Consider the following 14,566-nt stretch of genomic DNA (forward strand, 5'->3'; position numbering starts at 1 on the left):
CTGACCCTGGAAGGGCCCTTCCCTGGACAGAGCACTCCCAGAAGCAGACTCCAAAAATATGCTTAAAACCGCTTTATTCCATCAGCAAGGCCAAGACATTTCCTCTTCCACACACACTCCTTGGTTACAGCACATATCATAGTAACATAGTAGATGACGGCAGAAAAAGACCTGCACGGTCCATCTAGTCTGCCCAACAAGACAAACATATGTGTATACCTTACCTTGATTTGTACCTGCCTTATTCAGGGCACAGACCATACAAGTCTGCCCAGCAGTACTTCCCACCTCCCAACCACCAGTCCCGCCTCCCATCACCGGCTCTGGCACAGACCGTATAGGTCTGCCCTCCACTATCCTCGCCTCCCAGCCACCAACCCCTTTTCCTCCCACCTGCTCCGCCACCCAATTTTGGCTATCACCCCTTGTTCCTTCCCCCTGCCGGCCACAGCTTCTGGATACAGTTTAAATCATTTGCTGCTTCCCCAGCATGGCATGACTTCTGGACACAGTTTAAATCACTCACTGCTTCCCCAGTATGACATGACTTCTGGACACAGTTCAAATCATTCACTGCTTCCCCAGCATGGCCAGGTTCTTGGACACAGTTCAAGTCACTACCTGTTTCTCCAGCCGGGTCTGACTTCTGGCCACAGCTGAAATCATTCACTGCTTTACAGCACGGCACCTCTCTCCCCCTTGAGTGGAACAGCTGCTTAACTTTTTTCCTTTTTTTTTAGCAGGAAAAAGACACAGATGTCATGCGGCACAATAGTCTGCTTAGCTATCATTGGCAAAAAAAAACAACCCAAACCTTCTTTTCTTAAATAATCTTAATTTTGAAACCACAGGAAGAAAATCTTTTTAGACTTAAGTGTTCAGATGATCTGCTCAGGAAGTGGCTACTTTTCTGTTAACTAAACTTGTGCCTCGTTTTGGAGTCCTTCATGCAGGGGCGTAGCCAGACCGCGGGGGGGGGAGGTCCAGAGCCCAAGGTGGGGGGCACATTTTAGGCCGCCGACCCCCCCCCCCCCTGCAGCCGCTGCCACAAGGTACCTTTGCTGGTGAGGGTTCCCAATCCCCGCCAGTCTTCTTCAGCGTTGGTCTCCGGCACTCCGCCAGCTGAAGAGGACTAAGGCTGGCAGGGGGTGGGGATCCCCGCCAGCAAAGGTACCTTGCCGGGGGGGGGGGTTGAAAGTGGAGGGGGCCAGGACTAAATCTGTGGGGGCCCATGCCCCCGTGGCCCCACCTAGCTACGCCTCTGCCCTCAGCGCATTATCACTGATAATGAGACATTTTAAAAATACTTTAATGACAGCCTTAAGAGTAAACTTGTCTTTTGACTGGAGATATGTTTCTGTTTATTCTCCGACTTCTAATGGATTGGTGGAAAAGTGTAATGGTTTGCTGAAACAGAAGCTGTGGCTGATTATGGCACAAGAGCCTCAGACCTGGCATCAAGCATTACCTGCAGCATTATATGCTTTGCGAAACACATCTTTAAGGGTTTCTACAGTTACTCCTTTTGAATTGTGAAGTGGGCCCTTAATGCTTCTGCCTATTTTGTCACACCTACTACATGTAATTGTATCACCTGATAAATTGAGGCAAGAAAGGAGTGCCCTATATACAGGGACTACATCTACCACACTGCTTTGGGATGTAAGTTGGGAAAATGAGGACAGGCCAAAAGTTTCCCTCCTGGAATACGATAACTTGGCAGCTCAGTTAATTTGCAGTTAGTAGATAGCATGCTCTAGGGAATCAGCCTTAACATGGTCAGGTGGAACATTCCCCATCTTGCACCCAAATTTGGTGGCTATTAATATCGGGTCTGGAAGGTACATAAGTATTGCCATACTGGGAAAGACCAAAGGTCCATCTAGCCCAGCATCCTGTTTCCAACAGTAGCCAATCCAGGTCACAAATACCTGGCAAGATCCCAAAAATGTACAAAACATTTTATACTGCTTATCCCAGAAATAGTGGATTTTCCCCAAGTCCATTTAATAACGGTCTATGGACTTTTCCTTTAGGAAGCCGTCCAAACCTTTTTAAACTCCGCTAAGCTAACCACCTTTACCACATTCTCTGGCAACGAATTCCAGAGTTTAATTACACGTTGAGTGAAGAAAAATTTTCTCAGATTCGTTTTCAATTTACTACATTGTAGCTTCATCGCACGCCCCCTAGTCCTAGTATTTTTGGAAAGCGTGAACAGACGCTTCACATCTACCCGTTCAACTCCACTCATTTTATAGACCTCTATCATATCTCCCCTCAGCCGCCTTTTCTCCAAGCTGAAGAGCCCTAGCCGCTTTAGCCTTTCCTCATAGGGAAGTCGTCCCATCCCCTTTATCATTTTTGTCGCCCTTCTCTGCACCTTTTCTAATTCCACTATATCTTTTTTGAGATGCGGCGACCAGAATTGAACACAATCTTCGAGGTGTGGTCGCACCATGGAGTGATACAAAGGCATTATAACACCCTCATTTTTGTTTTCCATTCCTTTCCTAATAATACCTAATATTCTATTTGCTTTCTTAGCTGCAGCAGCACACTGAGGCATTTAAAGCTGAAGTAGAGAGCTGCTGTGGGTGGTAACCTGGAACAAGGGCGAGCAAGCCCAGACTCCTCCCCTTCCAGGCTGAGCTTGCAGCGTTTAGTGTACCCCAGTTACCTTGGTAACCCCAGGCACAGCCAGTGCAGAAAGCAAGGATTAGGTTAATAACCCCAGAGGATTGGCAAAGCTCTTTTTTTTTTTCCTATTATGTTCTCCGCCTAGAACCAAAATGAAATGTTGAGCAGGTAATAGAGAGGCCTGGGATCCTACCTTCATCCCAGCAGCTGCAGGAAGCAACCTGGCTCAGGTGAGCTTGAACAGGTGCGTAGAGGTGTTTCTCTGTCTCCAGGTGGTATAATGCAAATTGATCACATTTAGAACAACAGTGAAGGGGAACTGAATCGTGTAGCATGAATAAGCATTACATTAAAGCACATTTTTAAAATTGGCTTTTCCCTGTCAGGTTGCCTGTTTACTTGTTTGACTGCAGCTTAGTCTGTTGGCTATGTGCAGATTAAGAAATCAGTCCCAGATGCTGAGAAACCCCTCTTATCCTAAGCTTGAATATCAAAAGCCCTTCTTAGCAGGATGCTGTTTAAAGACCATGTTTCTTGCCAAATATAGATGAGAAACTAGAGGAAAATATCCATATCAAATATACAGCTAAAACACACAGAAATCCAGTGGATCTAATGGACAAAGCAACAGATGTGTTTTCTTTCTTTTTTAACAAAATTTGTAGCCCATCCATCCAACCGTCTGAGTGGGTTACAATAAAACATACACAGCAACGTACATTACAAAAATAAAACGAACAGACCCCAGCTACCAGATACGACACATTATGTAAACCAAATTCCTGATGTGTTTTGAAAATTTTGCCAAATATAGCATTACATTTCAAACTTCTATCCTGCTTTAACCTCACAGTTCTAAGCAGGTTACAGAAGTCAAGATGCTGGAACAATCTCTGGGAATTACAGAAACTCTATATACATACAAACACAACCTAAAATATTTTCTTGTAAAACATTTTTTTAATAAATTTTAACCTTCCTTCTAAATGTCAAGTACTGCTGAGAGACTGAGGAAAAAAAAGCAGCAAAGTTCTTTCAGACCCTTGCTCTTTGAAAGGCCAGCAATTTTTCAAAGATCATTAAACGCTTTTTTCCCCTTAACAGAGGGGAAAATCAAATATTGTGAATATACCAAGACGGAAAATAATCTGGAACCCTGTAATAGTTTAAATTTTTAAAAAACCAAACATATTTAAAGGTAATTCTGGCCTCAACTGGCAACCAATGTATCCTAACATAAAGCAATATGCAATCACATTTAGAAAGCCCAAATACTAAATGAACCTTTTTGCATAGTTTGCATACAGCTATTATAGTTTTAATATTTAAGTATTGTGTTTAAATAAATGTTTCTGATTATAGTAGGTCATCAAAATATCCTGCTTTCATTTAAAGTAATACTGAAAAGAATCCATTCCACTAATCCTTAGAAACTGGGGATAAACACTGGTGGGATTGATTATTTTCAGCATTGTATGTATCTGTCTCTCCCTCAGAGTTCTATACAAGTCTTCATTTAAAGTAAAGCACAAGGGTGTGATTGGAGCTGGTTTTCTGATTATTAAATTCTTTTGGGAGATAATCCTATATAATAATTCTCACCTCATAAGTACATAAGTACATAAGTAGTGCCATACTGGGAAAGACCAAAGGTCCATCTAGCCCAGCATCCTGTCACCGACAGTGGCCAATCCAGGTCAAGGGCACCTGGCACGCTCCCCAAACGTAAAAACATTCCAGACAAGTTATACCTAAAAATGCGGAATTTTTCCAAGTCCATTTAATAGCGGTCTATGGACTTGTCCTTTAGGAATCTATCTAACCCCTTTTTAAACTCCGTCAAGCTAACCGCCCGTACCACGTTCTCCGGCAACGAATTCCAGAGTCTAATTACACGTTGGGTGAAGAAACATTTTCTCCGATTCGTTTTAAATTTACCACACTGTAGCTTCAACTCATGCCCTCTAGTCCTAGTATTTTTGGATAGCGTGAACAGTCGCTTCACATCCACCCGATCCATTCCACTCATTATTTTATACACTTCTATAATATCTCCCCTCAGCCGTCTCTTCTCCAAGCTAAAAAGCCCTAGCCTTCTCAGCCTCTCTTCATAGGAAAGTCGTCCCATCCCCACTATCATTTTCGTCGCCCTTCGCTGTACCTTTTCCAATTCTACTATATCTTTTTTGAGATACGGAGACCAGTACTGAACACAATACTCCAGGTGCGGTCGCACCATGGAGCGATACAACGGCATTATAACATCCGCACACCTGGACTCCATACCCTTCCTAATAACACCCAACATTCTATTCGCTGCTCCAACATTCTGAGGCTGCCTGGAACCGTGGATCATGTTGGCGTAGATAATAGTGATGTCACACAACCCACACCAGATTGGCCAGTAGAAGGGAGAGGGGCGGAGCCACGATACAGGGAGCAGCGAATCAGCACAACACGGGGAATGCACAGCAGCAGGAACAGAAGCCTCTCTCACACAGTCACTCTCTCAAACATACACACTCAGAGGAAAACGTTGCTAGCGCCCGTTTCCTTTCAAACAGAAACGGGCCTTTTTTACTAGTGTTGTATAATGTTGACAGGACATTGCAACCTCTCTATATTAAAGTATATATCTCTGTATTTATCTCTTCAGCTTGAAGAAAAAATGTCAGAAGGGGGGATGTAAGTTTATAAAATCAATAGGGGTGGGACGATTGTTTAAGAACACAGGAGTTGCTCTACTGGGTCAGACCAAAGGTCCATCTAGCTTGGTATCGGGCTTCCAAGAGTGGTCAATCCAGGTCTTTATAATACTTTCCACCATTTTGTTGGATATTGTCATCAGCCTTAGTGGTCTGTAATTTCCCAGATCACCCCTGGAACCCTTTTAAAATATTGGAGTTACATGGCCACCTTTTAATCTTCATTCACCATAGATGATTTTAACCTGTCGAGCAATACAAAAAGAAGAGGACACTCCATAAAACTCAGTGGCGTAGCCACAGGTGGGCCTGGGTGGCCCGGGGCCCACCCAACAGTAGCACATGCTTAGCAATAGCTGATGGGGATTCCAAGCTCTACCAGCTGAAAACTTCCCCCTGATGGTAATGAAAATGGTGTGCGCTATGTTACTGGCACCTGTGAATGCTCAGTTTTCAGTGCATGCCTGCTGCAGACTGCCAAGATAGAGAGAATCATTTTCCCACCAGCTTAGATATTTGGGGGGGGGGGGAGAGGGGGAGAACACTTGGTGCCCACCCACTTCTTGCCTAGGCCCAACCAAAATCTGCTGTCTGGCTACGCCCCTGCGATGAAACTAACATGGCAGCAGATTGAAACCAAATTGTAAAATATGCTTAATTAAGCTATGGAATCTGTTGACGGAGGATATGGTCAAGACAACCAACATAGCAGGAGTCAAAAGAAATCTGGACCAGTTCCTGGAAGAAACGTCCCTAAACAATTGTTACCCTTTGCACATCCCTGGAAAGAGGTATGAGAGATTTGATTTCCTTTGTGCGATCTTCTAAGTATTTATGATCCAGCCTGGCCACTGCTGGATACAGAATGCTGAACTTGATAAGAAAAGGCGTGCTGAGTCAGACCAAGGTTTATACAATTAGTTAATTCGCTTATAGCTCGCCGTTCCCGTATAAATAGTTCACAGTGGATTACAGCAAGATTCTAGAATGCAATAGTCTAGGAAATTACATAGTATGATTACAAGATGTACTTGAACCTAAACAGGATCATAATAAGAGAAAAATAATAACAGTAACTGCAATCAATTATTTCTTAGTCTGAAACAACAACATAATATAGTTAGTAATAAGTTGTAAATTAGCTGGTACAAATTTCCAAAATTTAGCAGCTTGAAAGGCAAACAGATAATTTTAAAAATTATTTGGAGAAATAATGCCAATGTTTGAAAGATATATAAATAACTCACCAATGAGTTACGCACAAGAGAAATCGTATATAATGGAACTTGTCCAAATGCAATTTTCCATAACAAACAACCCAGCTTAAAAAGTATCCCGGCCTCATCAGTTAACCAGTGAAGCTTAACAAAGTAGGGATTAATTCTATCTGGTAAAATGCAGTTTCTATTTCACGCTGACTCTGAAAGATCAAATAACTGCAGTATTTATTTTATTTGTTTATACATTCCATTCTTTAGCCTAGCCTGTCCTGCTGACAATGCCCAGAATGGGTTACAGAATTATATTTATAATATTTATTTTTAACATTTATACCCCACATTTTCCCAATGTGGCTTACATCAGACCGTAAAGGCAATCACCAATCCGGTAAACAAACAAACGAAGTAAAGTAAGGTGAATAGCAAGGATTGTAATTACAAGGGATGAGGGAAAAGAGGGGGAGGGTAATAGAGTCCATGAGGTCCATAAATTAGTTGTAGTCCAGGAATTATGGATTTAAGACGGGTCCATTAAGGTAAGCCTTTCCAAATAAGCTGGTCTTAAAGAGATTTTTTTGAAGTTCAGATGATCATGAATAGTGAGACCATTACAGGTAGGATGATCTGGAAGAATTCCTAGGTGGCAGATTGATAAGGGTGGTCATGTAACCTGGTGCTTCACCATAAAGAATTTTATAATGTAATAAAACAGTACAGCATATAAGAACAATAAGCCATCAGGTGCTGTCCTGTATGTGTAATTATGGTGCTGAGAGAAGGATGTTTGGACTTCAGAGCATAAGAAAAGCCACGCTGAGTCAGACTAATGTCCATTGAGCCCAGCACCTTCTACCTAGCAGTGGCCAGTTTGGGTCACAAGTACCCGACCACACCATGGGGATTACTTTTAAAGGGAAGGTGAGTTTTGATGACTGGAGGAGGGAGCAAAATGCCCCCAAGCACTCACTGATTTGTAAAAACACTGAAATTTACTTCCACACCACTCTAAAGAACAAGTCCTCAGGCTATGTCCTTTCAATAAAACACACCATTTTTTGGTGAAAGCCACAAAGTTTAAAACTATGCTGAAAAAGATAAAAATATAACTCGGGTGCTTCAGCAAAGGAAAAATGGTTCAGTTCCATTAAAACAAAGTCCACTTTGAACAAGCAGGTGCTTCTTCTCTGGTTATCGGACTGCTTCCTGGATACTCAATTTGCCAGCCTCCTTGGTGATGTGTCCTTGTCTTTCCCTGGGTATCGGGTCGAGTATCCCAGACTTCCTCCTCCTCCTCCTCCTCTGAAAGACACTCAGATACATAGTAACATAGTAAAAGTCAACAAATACACACCTGCATGGTCCATCCAGTCTGCCCAACAAGGTGGCCAGAGTTCAATCTGTCACTCTGCACAGATTCCTCTTCATGATTAAACAGTGGAGGAGTGGCCTAGTGGTTAGGGTGGTGGACTTTGGTCCTGGGGAACTGAGGAACTGAGTTGGATTCCCACTTCAGGCACAGGCAGCTCCTTGTGACTCTGGGCAAGTCACTTAACCCTCCATTGCCCCATGTAAGCCGCATTGAGCCTGCCATGAGTGGGAAAGCGCAGGGTACAAATGTAACAAAAATAAAATACATACTATTGGAGATTCTACATGGAATGTTGCTACTATTGAGATTCTGTTGCTACTATTGGAGATTCTACATGGAATGTTGCTACTATTTGTAGATTCTACATGCAATGTTGCTACTATTGGAGATTCTACATGGAATGTTGCTAATGGAATAGCAACATTCCATGTAGAATCTCAAATAGTAGCAACAGTGGAGGAGTGGCCTAGTGGTTAGGGTGGTGGACTTTGGTCCTGGGGAACTGAGGAACTGAGTTGGATTCCCACTTCAGGCACAGGCAGCTCCTTGTGACTCTGGGCAAGTCACTTAACCCTCCATTGCCCCATGTAAGCCGCATTGAGCCTGCCATGAGTGGGAAAGCGCAGGGTACAAATGTAACAAAAATAAAATAGATACTATTGGAGATTCTACATGGAATGTTGCTACTATTGAGATTCTGTTGCTACTATTGGAGATTCTACATGGAATGTTGCTACTATTTGTAGATTCTACATGCAATGTTGCTACTATTGGAGATTCTACATGGAATGTTGCTAATGGAATAGCAACATTCCATGTAGAATCTCAAATAGTAGCAACAGTGGAGGAGTGGCCTAGTGGTTAGGGTGGTGGACTTTGGTCCTGGGGAACTGAGGAACTGAGTTTGATTCCCACTTCAGGCACAGGCAGCTCCTTGTGACTCTGGGCAAGTCACTTAACCTTCCATTGCCCCATGTAAGCCGCATTGAGCCTGCCATGAGTGGGAAAGCGCAGGGTACAAATGTAACTAAAATAAAATAGATACTATTGGAGATTCTACATGGAATGTTGCTACTATTGAGATTCTGTTGCTACTATTGGAGATTCTACATGGAATGTTGCTACTATTTGTAGATTCTACATGCAATGTTGCTACTATTGGAGATTCTACATGGAATGTTGCTAATGGAATAGCAACATTCCATGTAGAATCTCAAATAGTAGCAACAGTGGAGGAGTGGCCTAGTGGTTAGGGTGGTGGACTTTGGTCCTGGGGAACTGAGGAACTGAGTTTGATTCCCACTTCAGGCACAGGCAGCTCCTTGTGACTCTGGGCAAGTCACTTAACCCTCCATTGCCCCATGTAAGCCGCATTGAGCCTGCCATGAGTGGGAAAGCGCAGGGTACAAATGTAACAAAAATAAAATAGATACTATTGGAGATTCTACGTGGAATGTTGCTACTATTGGAGATTCTACATGGAATGTTGCTACTATTGGAGATTCTACGTGGAATGTTGCTACTATTGGAGATTCTACATGGAATGTTGCTACTATTGGAGATTCTACATGGAATGTTGCTATTCCACTAGCAACATTCCTTGTAGAAGCCTGCGCGGCCACATTGGTGATCTGCAAGGGCCAATGTTGCCAGTGGAATAGCAACATTCCATGCACAATCTCAAATAGTAGCAACAGTGGAGGAGTGGCCTAGTGGTTAGGGTGGTGGACTTTGGTCCTGGGGAACTGAGGAACTGAGTTTGATTCCCACTTCAGGCACAGGCAGCTCCTTGTGACTCTGGGCAAATCACTTAACCCTCCATTGCCCCATGTAAGCTGCATTGAGCCTGCCATGAGTGGGAAAGCTTGGGGTACAAATGTAACAAAAAAAAAATCACTGACTCTCCCTGCTAATATGGGGGGATGGACTATAGCAATGTCTATCTGGCACTAGTCCTACTTCCCAACTACTGGAGTAGTAGATGAAACAACCAGGTTTTAAGGGCTATTTTAAACTTATTAAACAGCAGATCTGGCATTGAATTCCAAAGGAAAGGGGCTGAAAAAAAGAAAGCCCAATGCCGACTTGATTCTAACTGGGCAAAACGGGGGCTTGGGAGACCTAAAAGGTGATCACTGATTCAGTGAAGCAGACGTGCAGGAGAATAGAAAAATAGTGAGATTAGATAGGTATAAGGGATTACCTAAATGGAATGCTTTAAAAGCAAGTGTGAGAATCTTGAAAAGAATCTATTTGTCAACCAGGAGCCAGTGGGACAATTCTGGTCACCACATCTCAAAAAAGATATAGCAGATTTAGAAAAGGTACAGAGAAGGGCGACAAAAATGATAAGCGGACTCGGACGACTTCTTTATGAGGAAAGGTTAAAGCGGCTAGGGCTCTTCACCTTGGAGAAGAGACAGCTGAGGGGAGAAATGATAGAGGTCTATAAAATAATGAGTGGAATGGAGTGGGTAGACGTGAATCACTTGTTTGCTCTTTCCAAAAATACTAGGACCAGGGGCACGAAATGAAGCTACTAAGCAGTAAATTTAAAACAAACCAAAGAAAATATTTCTTCACTCAACATGTAATTAAACTCTGGAATTCACCGCCAGAGAATGTGGTAAAGCAGTTAGCTTAGCAGGGTTTTTAAAAGGTTTGTATCATTTCCTAAAAGAAAAGTCCATAAGCCATTATTAAGATGAACTTGGTAAAAGGACCCCTCAATCTCTGTCTTTAGAATTTTCCCAAGCCTTCTGGCATTTCTTCTGGAGAGTTATTCAAGAAATACCCATTTCAGCCAAACAGGATGACTTTTATTCTCTGTAACAATTGTGGTGCTTTAATTTTAAGGCCAATCATCTGGAGATTTAAGTCTTGTCCTATCTGCCTTCAGATATTTAGTTTAAAACAGGAGCTCAGTAAAGTTAAGCAGGAATTGGATGCTCTTAAAGCAGCTTCTAGGACTGCACAGAATCATAACTTCTCACCACTGCCTCAAAGAATAAAACCACTTAAGAATAGATGGTTCACAGTAGGCTCAGGCAGACTTCGTTATGTGACACACAAGCATCCGCCCTCATAAGTGTTGCCCCTACAGAATTTTTTTGCTCCATTACAGCACAGTGATGATCCTGAAAATAGAACTGAGGCAGAAGAGAAAGAAATGAAGTTGAAACAGAAGGATATGAAGGGACCCAAAGAGAAAAGACACACCCAAATCACAAATGTTGAAGCACATAACAGGAAATGTAGATGGAAAGCGATGACCACAAATGCTCGCAGTCTAAGCAATAAAGTTCATGATCTTCAAGCCCTGATGTTGGAGGCAGACTTAGACGTTGTTGCAATCACAGAGACGTGGCTCAATGGTTCCCATGAATGGGATGCAAACATACCAGGCTATAATCTATTTAGGAAGGATAGAGAGGGGCATAAAGATGGAGGAGTAGCTCTATATGTGAGAAATGATATCACGGCAACTGAAATGACAGGCACCTGGGGAAAGGAAGAAGCGATATGGATCACCTTAAAAAGAGATGATAGAACCTCTGTCCACGTGGGTGTTGTCTACAGACCTCCGACACAATTGGAAGAATTAGATAAAGACCTGATCGCAGATATTCAAAAGTTGGGAAAGAAGAGAGAGGTGCTGTTGCTGGGAGATTTCAATCTGCCGGATGTAGATTGGAAGGTTCCGGCTGCAGAATCGGAAAGAAGTAGAGAGATTGTGGATGCTTTCCAAAGTGCTCTGCTCAGACAAATGGTCATGAAATCCACGAGGGAGGGAGCGACGCTGGATCTGGTGCTCACAAATGGGGATAGCGTGTCAAATGTCCGAGTGGGTGCCCACCTGGGCGGCAGTGACCATCAAACGGTTTGGTTTGATATGACGGCTGAAGAGGAGGGCGGCCACTCAAAACTCAAAGTCCTGGATTTCAAGCATGCTGACTTTAGTAAAATGGGGGAATACCTGAGGAAGGAGCTGATGGGCTGGGAGGACATACAAGAAGTGGAAGGACAGTGGTCCAGGCTGAAAGAAGCTATAAATATGGCCACAAACCTTTATGTAAGGAGAGAAAATAAAAGCAAGAGAAAAAGGAAACCGATATAGTTCTCGAAGCAAGTACCAAGAAAATAAAGGCTAAAGAGTTGGTGTTCCTGAAATACAGAAAAACTCAAGAAGAGGAACACGGAGAGGAATACCGAATGAAAGTGAAAGAAGCCAAGAGAGAGATACGTCTGGCGAAAGCGCAAGAACAAATGGCTAGAAATATAAGGAGGGGTGACAAAAATTTCTTCAGGTATATTAGTGAAAGGAGAGTGACTAAAAAGGGAATTGTGAGACTAAAAGATACTGCAAACCGCTATGTAGATAATGATGAAGAAAAGGCAAATTTGCTAAATAGATACTTTTGTTCTTTTTTCACTGAAGAAAATCCTGGAGAAGGACCGCGAGGGACTGGCAAATGTACACCTGAGAATGGAATGGATAGAGCACCGTTCACGGAAGAGAGTGTATATGAACAACTTGGAAAGCTAAAGGTGGACAAAGCCATGGGGCCGGACGGGATCCACCCCAGAATACTGAGGGAGCTCAGAGAGGTTTTGGTGGGTCCTCTTAAAGATTTGTTTAATAAATCCTTGGAGACGGGAGAGGTTCCGAGGGATTGGAGAACGGCGGAGGTGGTCCCTCTTCACAAAAGTGGTGATAGGGAAGAAGCTGGAAACTACAGGCCGGTAAGCCTCACTTCGGTTATTGGAAAAGTAATGGAAACGATGCTGAAGAAGGAAAGGATAGTGAATTTCCTGGAAGCCAATAAGTTGGAAGATCCGAGACAACATGGTTTCACCAAAGGGAAATCGTGCCAAATGAATCTCATTGAATTCTTTGACTGGGTGACAGGAGAATTGAACCGTGGACGTGCTATAGACGTAATCTACTTAGATTTCAGTAAGGCTTTTGACACGGTTCCCCACAGGAGGCTCTTAAATAAACTGGATGGGCTGAAGATGGGACCCAAAGTGGTGAACTGGATTAGGAACTGGTTAACGGACAGGCGCCAGAGGGTGGTGGTGAATGGAGTTCGCTCGGAGGAGGGAAAGGTGAGTAGTGGAGTGCCTCAGGGATCGGTGCTGGGGCCGATTCTGTTCAATATATTTGTGAGTGACATTGCCGAAGGGTTAGAAGGTAAAGTTTGCCTATTTGCGGATTATACTAAGATTTGTAACACAGTAGACACCCGGAGGGAGTGGAAAACATGAAAAAGGATCTGAAAAAGCTAGAAGAATGGTCTAAGGTTTGGCAATTAAAATTCAATGCGAAGAAATGCAAAGTGATGCACTTAGGGAGTAGAAATCCACGGGAGACGTATGTGTTAGGCGGGGAGAGTCTGCTAGGTACGGACGGGGAGAGGGATCTTGGGGTGATAGTATCTGAGGATCTGAAGGCGACGAAACAGTGTGACAAGGCGGTGGCCATAGCTAGAAGGTTGCTAGGCTGTATAGGGAGAGGTGTGACCAGCAGAAGAAAAGAGGTGTTGATGCCCCTGTACAAGTCGTTGGTGAGGCCCCACCTGGAGTATTGTGTTCAGTTTTGGAGGCCGTATCTTGCTAAGGATGTAAAAAGAATTGAAGCGGTGCAAAGAAAAGCTACGAGGATGGTATGGGATTTACGTTACAAGACTTATGAGGAGAGACTTGCTGACCTGGACATGTATACCCTGGAGGAAAGGAGAAACAGGGGTGATATTTGAAAGGTATTAATCCGCAAATGAACTTTTTCCGGAGATGGGAAGGCGGTAGAACGAGAGGGCATGAAATGAGATTGAAGGGGGGCAGACTTAAGAAAAATGTCAGGAAGTATTTTTTCATAGAGAGGGTGGTGGATGCTTGGAATGCCCTCCCGCGGGAGGTGGTGGAGATGAAAACGGTAACGGAATTCAAACATGCGTGGGATAAACATAAAGGAATCCTGTTCAGAAGGAAGGGATCCTCAGGAGCTTAGCCTTGAATGGGTGGTAGAGACGGTTGGGAGGCGGGGCTAGTGCTGGGCAGACTTATATGGTCTGTGCCAGAGCCAGTGGTTGGGAGGCGGAGATAGTACTGGGAGGACTTATACAGTCTGTGCCCTGAAAATGACAGATACAAATCAAGGTAAGGTATACACAAAAAGTAGCGCATGTGAGTTTATCTTGTTGGGTAGACTGGATGGACCGTGCAGGTCTTTTTCTGCCGTCATCTACTATGTTACTATGTTATTTAATTGTTTTGTATTTCCCCTTGGAAGCTATTCTACCTTGGAACCATTTTTATTTAGCTTCTTCTAGAGAGTAATGAGCCAGAGGGAACAACGTCCAACGGGTTTGAATCGGAATAATTTATCATCAGAGTTGGAGGAGTCAGTCATTGATGTTATAGAAAAAGCCACCTTGGTGATATCCTTTATTTTTGAACAAGATCTTAATTATGTAATGAAACTGTTTTCATAATGCTAAGACTTTGTTTCATGGTCAGAAGATTTGGATATATCCAGACGTTACTAAATCTACTCAGGAAAGGAGAAAAGGGTTTCTTGCTATACACCAGTGGCATTCCTAGGGGGGCTGACACCCGGGGCGGATCACCGA

The sequence above is a fragment of the Microcaecilia unicolor genome, chromosome 3, assembly GCF_901765095.1.
Source record: "Microcaecilia unicolor chromosome 3, aMicUni1.1, whole genome shotgun sequence".
In the NCBI taxonomy this organism is placed as follows: Eukaryota; Metazoa; Chordata; class Amphibia; order Gymnophiona; family Siphonopidae; genus Microcaecilia; species Microcaecilia unicolor.